The sequence below is a fragment of the Arachis stenosperma genome, chromosome 9, assembly GCF_014773155.1.
Source record: "Arachis stenosperma cultivar V10309 chromosome 9, arast.V10309.gnm1.PFL2, whole genome shotgun sequence".
Classification (NCBI taxonomy): domain Eukaryota; kingdom Viridiplantae; phylum Streptophyta; class Magnoliopsida; order Fabales; family Fabaceae; genus Arachis; species Arachis stenosperma.
Window position 1 is genome coordinate 84,063,384 of NC_080385.1, and position 11,895 is coordinate 84,075,278.

General features: G+C 47.1%; 1 non-coding gene across 1 annotated transcript; it reads left to right on the forward strand.

The window, feature by feature from the left end:
- The first annotated feature begins 11,336 nt into the window (after nucleotides 1-11,336).
- LOC130953859 (small nucleolar RNA R71) lies at nucleotides 11,337-11,444 on the forward strand. The gene has a single exon (XR_009076020.1). It is a non-coding gene; the product is annotated as a small nucleolar RNA R71 (small nucleolar RNA).
- Nucleotides 11,445-11,895: the final 451 nt, after the last annotated feature.

The following is an 11,895-nucleotide window of genomic DNA, read 5'->3' on the forward strand; positions in this document are numbered from 1 at the left end:
AGATTTCCTTTTTCGTATTTTGGCTTCGTTATGGTTTTTCTGTTTGTGATAGTCTTTTTCTTTTGTTTCTGCAGAGATGTCTTCTCAGGCTGATTCTATGAAGTTTCTTCGTCGGTCGAAAAAGTCCGCTGCAGCTCGGAATATTGAGGCTGAGGCTTCTGCCCGACCTTCCCCGCAGAAGACTACCGTGGGTGTTCAGACTCGGTCGAAGACCATTCCAACCCCTCAGTTCCGAGCTATAACTTAGGATCCTCCGTCCTCCGGACCCGGTCAGCTTTCCCCATCCTCGACCTCGGGTCCTCCCCCCAAGAAACAGAAGACCTCCCGAGAGCCTGCCGGCTTTAATGACAAGGATTTCGACGCTCTTGGTTGGGTTGAGCAGCACATTCTCCCCGAGACTTTTATTTCTACTGACGATGCGTCCATGGAGCATCACTTTCAGTATATGGCACGGAGCTGTGTTCGGATGGCTAGTCTTCATGCCGCCATTGCTCGGGAGTTCAAGAAAGCTCCCCTTGGGGCGACCAGCTCCCGACTTGAGAAGGCACGGTCCGAGCTTGATAAGATTAGTCAGCTGAAGGACGCTAGGATTACTGAGCTAGAGGAGTCTTTAGAGGGAGAGAAGGCTAGGGCTATTGCGGCTGTGGCGGCGGCGAGGACGTTTGAGGAGATGGCGAGGGTGGCGACGGAGAACTACACTAAGCTGTACGCCGAGCTTGTGGAGACGAAGGAGAAATTGCAGTCTGCTCAGGATGATTTTTATGAGCTGGAGGACAATGTGGCCAAGGGTATGGATGCTATGTTTGTGAATCTGAGGGATCAGGTCCGGGTTCTTGCTCCCGACCTGGATCTGAGCTTGTTTAGTACGGAGAACGTGGTTGTGGAGGGAAAGATCGTTCCTGCTCCGGCCGATGACGAGGCTCCGGTGTCCGACCCCAAGGCTCCAGTGTCCGACCCGAGGTACCGGTTGTGAACCCGACTTCACCTTTGGCTGAGGATAGGTCCGGTGTGCAGGTTTCGAGTCGGGATGGTGCTGTCGACGCAGTCCCAGTTTCTGTTTTTGATGCGGAGACTGGAAAGTATTCCATTGGTCCTTTGTGATCTTTATTTTTGGTGGTTGGCCCGGCCTGTGGGCTTCTTTGTTTTTTGGATGTGTTCTGCAAACATGTTGGACATCTTTCTTCTTTAGCTACTTTGTAGCTTTTATTATGCCATGCTTTTGTGTTTTGGCTTTTCGTTCCGCTTTTATGCCTTTTAGTTGTTTTCGGGTAACAACTTTTTAGCTAGCGTTTTGACTTCTCGTTTTCGCTTTTTTGCTTTTTAGTTGTTCTCGGGTAACAACTTTTAGCTAGCGTTTTGACTTCTCGTTTTCGCTTTTTTGCTTTTTAGTTGTTTTTGGGTAACAACTTTTTAGCTAGCGTTGTGACTTCTTGTCTTCGCTTTTGTGCTTTTAGTTGTTTTTGGGTAACAACTTTTTAGCTAGCGTTTTGACCTCTCGTTTTCGCTTTTTGCTTTTTAGTTGTTTTTGGGTAACAACTTTTTAGCTAGCGTTGTGACTTCTTGTCTTCGCTTTTTTGCTTTTTAGTTGTTTTTGGGTAACAACTTTTTAGCTAGCGTTGTGACTTCTCGTTTTCGCTTTTTTGCTTTTTAGTTTTTTTGGGTAACAACTTTTTAGCTAGCGTTGTGACTTCTTGTCTTCGCTTTTTTGCTTTTTAGTTGTTTTTGGGTAACAACTTTTTAGCTAGCGTTTTGACTTCTCGTTTTCGCTTTTTTGCTTTTTAGTTGTTTTTGGGTAACAACTTTTTAGCTAGCGTTTTCTCGAAGTCCTGGTTCTTTGCCGTTTCAAGGCTTCTTTCTTGGGTCCGAGTTTATTCTCGGACATCGGGATCCTTGAGTACCTCCTTTAGTCAGGTCCGACTTCGTTGTTTGGTCGGCCTTTTTAAGTTATTTTTGTAACTTCTTTTCTTATTCGGCTTTTCGAGCCATTTCAGAGTTACTTTTATAACTTCTCACATTAATTTGAACCTCGTCGCTTTATCTTTGCCGACCTTGTATGGCCTTTTGGCAAATGATTTTTTGCGTTTTGCCGAGCATAAATTAATGCGCCTTGGTGGGGTACTTTCTAGGATATGCTTCATCACGGGGAAGAGAAAATAAAGAAATTTGATTAGTATTAAAAAGAAGAATATTTACAAAGTGTTTACCCTTTTGACTAGGTCGGGTGTCCTACTTAACCGGGTGTCTCGTTAAAAAACCCTTGTAGGGAAAAAGAGTACACCTCGGGTTAAGTTTTTCTAGCTGTAGTACCGTCTTAGGTTACAGGCGTGCCAGGCTCTGGGCAGCTCATTGCCTTCTAGGTCGGAGATCTTGTAGTAGCCTGTCCCTAGGACTTCTGTTACCTTGTAGGGCCCCTTCCAATTTGCAGCTAGTTTTCCTCCTCCCGACTTTTGTGTTCCGATGTCATTTCGGATTAAAATCAGGTCGTGAGTGGAGAAGCTTCGCTTTATTACCTTTTGGTTGTATCTGAGGGCCGTTCGCCGTTTCAAGGCTTCTTCTCTGATTCGGGCTCTTTCTCGGACCTCGGGAAGGAGGTCGAGTTCTTCCCTTTGTGCCTGAGGGTTGTCTCCTTCGTTGTAGAAGATGGCTCTGGGTGATCCTTCGTCTATTTCGACGGGAATCATGGCTTCCATTCCGTAAGCTAGTCGGAATGGGGATTCTCCCGTTGTAGAGTGCGGGGTTGTCCGATATGCCCATAATACCTGGGGGAGTTCGTCGGCCCATGCCCCTTTGGCCTCTTGGAGTCTTCGTCTTAACCCGGCCAAGATGACTTTATTTGCAGCTTCTGCTTGTCCATTGGCTTGCGGGTGTTCGACCGACGTGAACTGCTGCTTGATTTTTAGCTCGGCCACTAAGTTCTGAAAACTTGTGTCCGTGAATTGCGTTCCATTGTCTGTTGTGATGGAGTAGGGGACTCCAAACCTTGTGACAATGTTTTTGTATAGGAATTTACGGCTTTTCTGAGCCGTAATAGTGGCTAAGGGTTCGGCCTCGATCCACTTTGTGAAGTAGTCGACCCCTACTATGAGGTATTTGACTTGCCCCGGTCCTTGTGGGAACGGGCCGAGTAGGTCGAGTCCCCACTTTGCGAAGGGCCATGGTGCAGTGATGCTTATGAGGTCTTCGGGTGGTGCTTTGTGAAAATTGGCATGCTTTTGGCAGGGGGGGCATATTTTCACAAACTCCGCTGCGTCTCTTTGCAAGGTCGGCCAGTAGAGTCCGGCTCTGACTATTTTCTTGGATAGGGCCCGAGCTCCGAGATGGTTCCCACACATGCCTTCGTGGACTTCTTCGAGGACGCTCTTTGTTTCTGAGGTCGGGACGCACCTCAGGAGGGGGTTTGAGAATCCTCTTCTGTATAATACGTCGTGGATTAGTGAATAATTCTGGGCGTTCTTTGTAAGCCTTTTAGCTTCTCTTCTTTCGGCGGGGAGAGTTCCCGACTTCAGGTAGCTGAGTATGGGGGTCATCCATCCTTGTTGTTGGTCGGATATGTTTAGTATTTCTTCTTCCCTTAACACGGACGGAAATTGTAGAGTTTCTTGGAGGAGACTTCTGTTGTTCCCTCCGGGCTTGGTGCTAGCAAGTTTTGAGAGGGCGTCTGCCCGAGCATTTTGCTCCCGAGGTATGTGCTGGATTTGTATTTCCGGGAAGTGTCGTAATTGCGCCTGTGTTTGGTCCAGGTATTTTTTCATAGTAGGGTCTTTGGCCTGGTAGCTTCCATTTACTTGTGAGGTAACGACCTGGGAGTCACTGAAGATCGTGATTCTCTTGACTCCGACCTCTTCGGCTAGCTTTAGTCCTGCTAGTAGGGCCTCGTATTCAGCTTGGTTGTTTGAGGCCTGGAACTCGAATTTTAGGGATAGCTCTATCCGTGTTCCTTGATCGCTTTCGAGTATAACACCAGCTCCGCTTCCTGTTTTGTTTGAGGACCCGTCGACATACAGATTCCATGAGAGTGGGGTTCCTGGGGTCTCAGTGTATTCCGCGACGAAGTCGGCTAGATATTGAGATCTTACAGCAGTCCGGGCTTCATAGTGGAGGTCGAACTCGGACAGTTCCACCGCCCATCGTAGGATTCGTCCTGCCATGTCTGTCTTCTGTAGGATGTGTCTCATGGGTTGGTTTGTCCGGACTTTGATGGTGTGGGCTTGAAAGTAGGGGCGGAGTCTTCGAGCTGTGAATACTAGTGCATAGGCGAATTTCTCTATTTTTTGATAGTTTAATTCGGCCCCTTGTAGTGCTTTGCTTACGAAGTATATGGGGTGTTGCCCCTGTTCATTTTCTCGTATTAGCGCCGAGGCGACTGCCCGATGTCCGACTGAGAGGTATAGCACGAGCTCTTCCCCTTTTAGAGGTCGGGTTAGGATTGGTGGCCGCCCGAGGAATTCCTTGAATTCTTGGAAGGCCTTTTCGCACTCCGGGGTCCATGAGAAGGGTTTCCCTTTCTTTAGGAGTGAGTAGAGAGGTAGTGACCTTATTGCTGATCCTGCCAAGAATCTTGATAGGGCGGCTAGCCTTCCATTCAGTTGTTGTACTTCTTTGATACACGTCGGGCTTTTCATATTGAGTATTGCTTGGCATTTGTCCGGGTTTGCTTCGATGCCTCTTTGAGTCAGCATGAAGCCTAAGAACTTTCCGGCTTCCGCGGCAAAGGTGCACTTTGTCGGGTTAAGTCTCATATTGTGTTTCCTGAGGGTGTCGAAGATACTGCTGAGGTCGGCCATCAAGTTTTTGTCTTCTTGTGTCTTTACCAGCATGTCGTCGACGTACACCTCTAGCTGTAGCCCGATGTGTTCTGAGAATACTTTGTTCATTAGCCTCTGGTAGGTTTCCCCTGCGTTCTTCAGCCCGAAGGGCATTACTACATAGCAGTAGTTTGCCTTTGGGGTTATGAACGAGGTCTTTTCTTGGTCGGGTCCATACATCGGGATTTGATTGTATCCCGAGTATGCATCCATGAAGGAGAGGTATCTGTAGCCCGAAGCTGCATCGACTAAGGCGTCGATGTTTGGTAGTGGATATGGATCTTTGGGGCAGGCCTTGTTGAGATCCGTGTAGTCGACGCACATCCTCCATTTTCCATTGGGCTTCTTTACTAGGACCACGTTTGCGAGCCATAGGGGGTATTTTACTTCCCTAATGAACCCTGCATCTAGTAGTGCTTGTACTTGTTCTTCTATTGCTTGCATGCGTTCGGGCCCGAGCTTCCTGCGTCTTTGTTGGACAGGTCGGGATCCCGGGTATACTAATAGCTTATGGCACATTAGGTCGGGGCTTATGCCTGGCATATCGGAGGCTTTCCAGGCGAAGAGGTCGGAATTCTCCCTTAAGAGGGTTGTGAGTTCCTCCTTTAGGCCTGCTTCAAGGTTTGCCCCTACGTTTGTTACTTTCGGGTGTGTTCCCGATTTGGATCTTTTCGGTTTCTCCTTCTGGTTGTGGCCGAAGATCTTCTCGGGCCTGGACTCGCCCGAGTTCTATTGTGTTGACCTCTTTCCCTTTTAGGCTCAGGCTTTCGTTGTAGCATCGTCGTGCTAGTTTTTGGTCGCCTTTTAGGGTAGCGATCCCCTTTGCGGTAGGGAACTTCATACAGAGGTGTGGGGTCGAGACTATAGCTGCTAGTCTGTTTAAGGTTGGTCGTCCGATGAGGGCGTTGTATGCCGAAGTGACGTCGACTACAATGTAGTCGATATTTAATGTTTTGGCTTGCTCGCCCTTTCCAAAGGTAGTGTGTAACGAGATGTATCCCAAGGGACGGATCGGGGTATCTCCTAGTCCAAACAGGTCGGTGGGATAGGCTTTTAGCTCTTTTTCTTCAAGTCCGAGCTTGTCGAAGGCTGTTTGAACAGGATGTCTGCTGAGCTCCCCTGGTCGATCAGGGTTCGATGTAGGTTGGCGTTTGCTAGAATAATGGTGATCACCATTGGATCGTCGTGCCCGGGTATTATCCCTTGGGCATCTTCTCGGGTGAATGAGATGGTGGGTAACTCGGGTAAGGGGCCGTCTTCTCGGACGTGGTAGACCTCTTTGAGGTGTCTCTTTCGTGAGGATCTGGATGTCCCTCCGCCTGCGAAACCTCCGTTTATCATGTGTACGTGCCTTTCCGGGGTTCGTGTTTGTTCGGCCCGATCTTCGTTATCTCCCCGCCTTCTCTTCCTGGTTTCTTCTCCTTTCTCAGCTATGTATCTGTCGAGTTTTCCCTCTCTGGCTAGCTTTTCTATAACATTCTTTAGGTCGTGGCAGTCGTTAGTAGAATGACCGTAGAGTCTGTGATATTCACAGTACTCGGACCGATCTCTTCCTGCTCTTTTGTGCTTCAGAGGTCTGGGTGGTGGGATCTTCTCGGTGTGGCATACTTCTCTGTAGACGTCTACCAGGGAGACTCGGAGTGGAGTGTAGCTGTGGTACTTCCGCGGCTTGTCCGAGCTGGATTCTTCTTTCTTTTTCTGTTCCCGATCTCGATCTCGGAATGAGTGGGTTGACTCTTTCCTGGAAGAGTCTCTTAGCTGGGAGGTTTCTTCCATGTTGATATATTTTCCTGCCGCTCTTGCACCTCGTATAAGGAGGTCGGGTATCGTTTGGATAGGGATTGGCTGAACGGTCCTTCTTTTAGGCCGTTTGCTAGTCCCATGATGGCTGCTTCAGTGGGCAAGTGTTGTATGTCCAGGCAGGCTTTGTTGAATCGCTCCATGTATTCTCGGAGAGTTTCTTGGTTGCCTTGCTTGATCCCGAGTAGGCTGGGGGCGTGTTTTGCCTTGTCCTTTTGAATAGAGAATCTTGTTAGGAATTTTTTGGTTAGGTCCTCAAAGCTGGAGATTGATCCTGGTGGTAGGTTGTCGAACCACTTCATGGCCGACTTGGTGAGAGTGGTAGGGAAGGCTTTGCATCGAATCGCGTCGGAGGCGTCGACTAGGTACATTCTGCTTCTGAAGTTGCTGAGGTGGTGACTTGGATCGGTGGTGCCGTCGTAGAGGTCCATATCGGGTGGTTTGAAGTTTCGCGGTACCTTTTCTTTCATGATCTCTCGCGTAAAGGGATCATGATTGCCTTCGGGGGTGGTGCCGCGTTCCGTCCGATTCTTCAGGTTGGCTTCTATCTTTCGTAGTTTTTCTTCTAATTCTCTGCGCTTGCGAGCTTCCCTTCTTAGATCTTGTTCAGTTTCTTTCTGCTTTTTTATGTCTTCTTCAAGCTTTTTCAGCCGGTTTTGCTGCGCTCGTACCGCTTCAAGAACTTCTGAGTCCTTTTCCTTTTCGGGATTTTGCTGATCTTTGTTTGAGAGTGATGTTTTGTGCGATCCTGTTTGTTTTCTCCTGGAGTGCGTGGTGATAGAGGGCTGTCCGGCCGTTCTCGGTGTCAACTTCCTCTTCTTGTTCTGATGTAGCGTGGTTATTGTTGGGAGGGTCGTCCGCCATGGATGACTTCCAGGTTCCCCGGCAACGGCGCCAATGTTCCGAGGGTTACCTGAAACGTGCAGCTCGGTCGTCTGGCAAGGCCCGAGGTGGGGGTCTGTGACCCGAGCTTGGTGTGCTGAACGGCGGGGGGCTGTACCTGCAATGACACTCCGATGCTTAAGTTAGCATGGGTCCAAGCAGATATCAAGTAGAATTAGAGTATGAGTTATACCTGGGTGCTCCAGTGTATTTATAGTAGTTGGCCGTGATCATCCCTGGATAAGATATTCTTATCTTATCTTATCTTTTAGGGAGTTTTATCTTTATCTTTTGTGGAGCCGCCTTTCCTAGGCCTTTTCGGCCTCTAGGTTTTTGGGCTTCGCTCCTTTTGATGGGCCTTCTTCCTTTGTTGGTCCGAGGTCCGACCTCAGGCGTAGGCCTTTGGGACGAGGTCGGACCTTTTGTGGTATAGCCGAGTTAGGAGAGCTCGGTCAGGGTATGAACAGACACTAAGACACTAATGATCACAAGACACAAACATAGATAAACATAAGCACTAAAATTCGAAAAACAGGAAAATAAAGAACAAGGAGATTAAAGAACGGGTCCACCTTAGTGATGGCGGCTTGTTCTTCCTCTTGAAGGTCTTATGGAGTGCTTGAGCTCCTCAATGTCTCTTCCTTGTCTTTGTTGCTCCTCTCTCATGATTCTTTGATCTTCTCTAATTTCATGGAGGAGAATGGAATGTTCTTGGTGCTCCACCCTTAGTTGTCCCATGTTGGAACTCAATTCTCCTAGGGAGGTGTTCAGTTGCTCCCAATAGTCTTGTGGAGGAAAGTGCATCCCTTGAGGCATCTCAGGGATCTCATGATGAGAGGGGTCTCTTGTTTGCTCCATCCTTTTCTTAGTGATGGGCTTATCCTCATCAATGGGGGTGTCTCCTTCTATGTCAACTCCTACTGAATAACAGAGGTGACAAATGAGATGAGGAAAGGCTAACCTTGCCAAGGTAGAGGACTTGTCCGCCACCTTATAGAGTTCTGGGGCTATAACCTCATGAACTTCCACTTCTTCTCTAATCATAATGCTATGGATCATAATGGCTCGGTCTAGAGTAACTTCGGATCGGTTGCTAGTGGGAATGATTGAGCGTTGGATAAACTCCAACCATCCTCTAGCCACGGGTTTGAGGTCATGCCTTCTTAGTTGAACCGGCTTCCCTCTTGAATCTCTCTTCCATTGAGCGCCCTCTTCACAAATGTTTATGAGGACTTGGTCCAACCTTTGATCAAAGTTGACCCTTTTTGAGTTTGAAAGGGATCTCGGGGATCACCTTCTTCAAGGCCACAACTTCATAGAAGTGGTCTTGATGCACCCTTGAGATGAATCTCTCCATCTCCCATGACTCGGAGGTGAAAGCTTTTGCCTTCCCTTTCCTCTTTCTAGAGGTTTCTCTGGCCTTGGATGCCATAAATGGTTATGGAAAAACAAAAAGCAATGCTTTTTCCACACCAAACTTAAAAGGTTTCCTCGTCCTCGAGCAAAAGTAGATAGAAGAGAGTAGAAGAAGAAGAAATAGAGGAGATGGAGGTGGCTTTGTGGTTCGGCCAAAAAGGGGAGAAGTAGTGTTTAGGGTGTGTGAAAATGAAGGAGTGAAGATGGGTTTATATAGGGGAAGAGTGGGAGAGGTGATTAGTGAATGGGTGAAGAAGAAAGAGGGTGGTGGGATAGGTGGGGATCTTGTGGGGTCCACAGATCCTGAGGTGTCAAGGAAAATTCAACCTTGCACCAAGTGGCGTGCAAAATGCGTTTTTAGCCAATTCTGGCATTAAACGCCGGGCTGGTGCCCATTTCTGGCGTTTAACGCCAGGTTGTTGCCCTTTCCTGGCGTTTAACGCCAGTCTGGTGCCCCTTTCTGGCGTTAAACGCCCAGAATGGTGCCAGACTGGGTGTTAAACGCCCATCTGCTAGCCTTACTGGCGTTTAAATGCCAGTAGGTTCTTCCTCCAGGGTGTGCTGTTTTTCTTCCTGTTTTTCATTCTGTTTTTGCTTTTTCAATTGATTTTGTGACTTCTCATGATCATCAACCTACAGAAAACATAAAAATAACAAAGGAAAATAGATAAAATATGACATTGGGTTGCCTCCCAACAAGCGCTTCTTTAATGTCAGTAGCTTGACAGATGGCTCTCATGGAGCCTCACATTTTCTCAGAGCAATGTTGGAATCTCCCAACACCAAACTTAGAGTTTGAATGTGGGGGTTCAACACACCAAACTTAGAGTTTGGTTGTGGCCTCCCAACACCAAACTTAGAGTTTGACTGTGGGGGCTCTGTTTGACTCTGATTTGAGAGAAGCTCTTCATGCTTCCTCTCCATGGTGACAGAGGGATATCCTTGAGCCTTAAACACAAAGGATTCTTCATTCACTTGAATGATCAGTTCACCTCCATCAACATCAATCACAGCCTTTGCTGTGGCTAGGAAGGGTCTGCCAAGGATGATGGATTCATCCATGCACTTCCCAGTCTCTAGGACTATGAAATCAGCAGGGATATACTGGTCTTCAATCTTCACCAAAACATCCTCTACAAGTCCATGAGCTTGTTTTCTTGAGTTGTCTGCCATCTCTAGTGAGATTCTTGCAGCTTGCACCTCAAAGATCCCTAGCTTCTCCATTACAGAGAGAGGCATGAGGTTTACACTTGACCCTAAGTCACACAGAGCCTTCTTGAAGGTCACGGTGCCTATGGTACCAGGTATGGAGAACTTCCCAGGGTCCTGCCTCTTTTGAGGTAATTTCTGCCTAGACAAGTCATCTAATTCTTTGGTGAGCAAAGGGGGTTCATCCTCCCAAGTCTCATTTCCAAATAACTTGTCATTTAGCTTCATGATTGCTCCAAGGTATTTAGCAACTTGCTCTTCAGTGACATACTCATCATCTTCAGAGGAGGAATACTCATCAGAGCTCATGAAAGGCAGAAGCAAGTCCAATGGAATCTCTATGGTCTCATTTTGAGCCTCAGATTCCCATGGTTCCTCATTGGGGAACTCAGTGGAGGCCAGTGGACGTCCATTGAGGTCTTCCTCAGTGGCGTTTACTGCCTCTCCTTCCTCTCCAAATTCGGCCATGTTGATGGCCTTGCACTCTCCTTTTGGATTTTCTTCTGTATTGCTTGGAAGAGTACTAGGAGGGAGTTCAGTAATTTTCTTGCTCAGCTGTCCCACTTGTGCCTCCAAATTCCTAATGGAAGACCTTGTTTCGGTCATGAAACTTTGAGTGGTTTTGATTAGATCAGAGACCATAGTTGCTAAGTCAGAGGGGTTCTGCTTAGAATTCTCTGTCTGTTGCTGAGAAGATGATGGAAAAGGCTTGCCATTGCTAAACCTGTTTCTTCCACCATTATTGTTGTTGAAACCTTGTTGAGGTCTCTGTTGATCCTTCCATGAGAAATTTGGATGATTTCTCCATGAATAATTATAGGTGTTTCCATAGGGTTCTCCTAGGTAATTCACCTCTTCCATTGAAGGGTTCTCAGGATCATAAGCTTCTTCTTCAGATGAAGCATCTTTAGTACTGCTTGGTGCATTTTGCATTCCAGACAGACTTGAGAAATCAAATTGACTTGTGAGTCAATATCTTGTTCTGAGCCAGAATGGCATTCAGAGTATCAATCTCAAGAACTCCTTTCTTCTGATTAGTCCCATTGTTCACAGGATTCCTTTCAGAAGTGTACATGAATTGGTTCTTTGCAACCATTTCAATTAGTTCTTGAGCTTCTGTAGGCGTCTTCTTCAGATGAAGAGATCCTCCAGCAGAGCTATCCAAAGACATCTTGGATAGTTCAGAGAGACCATCATAGAAATACCTATGATGCTCCATTCAGAAAGCATGTCAGAAGGACATTTTCTGATCAATTGTTTGTATCTTTCCCAAGCTTCATAGAGGGATTCTCCATCCTTCTGTCTGAAGGTTTGGACTTCCACTCTAAGCTTACTCAATTTTTGAGGTGGAAAGAACTTTGCCAAGAAGGCATTGACTAGCTTTTCCCATGAGTCCAGGCTTTCTTTAGGTTGTGAGTCCAACCATGTCCTAGCTCTGTCTCTTACAGCAAAAGGGAATAGCATAAGTCTGTAGACCTCAGGGTCAACCCCATTAGTCTTGACAGTGTCACAGATTTGCAAGAATTCAGCTAAGAACTGATGAGGATCTTCCAATGGAAGTCCATCGAACTTGCAATTCTGTTGTATTAGAGAAACTAATTGAGGCTTAAGCTCAAAGTCGTTTGCTCCAATGGCAGGGATAGAGATGCTTCTCCCATAGAAGTCGGGAGTAGGTGCAGTAAAGTCACCCAGCACCTTCCTTGCATTGTTTGTATTGTTGTTGTTTTCGGCTGCCATGTCTTCTTCTTTGAAGATTTCTGTTAGGTCCTCTACAGAGAGTTGT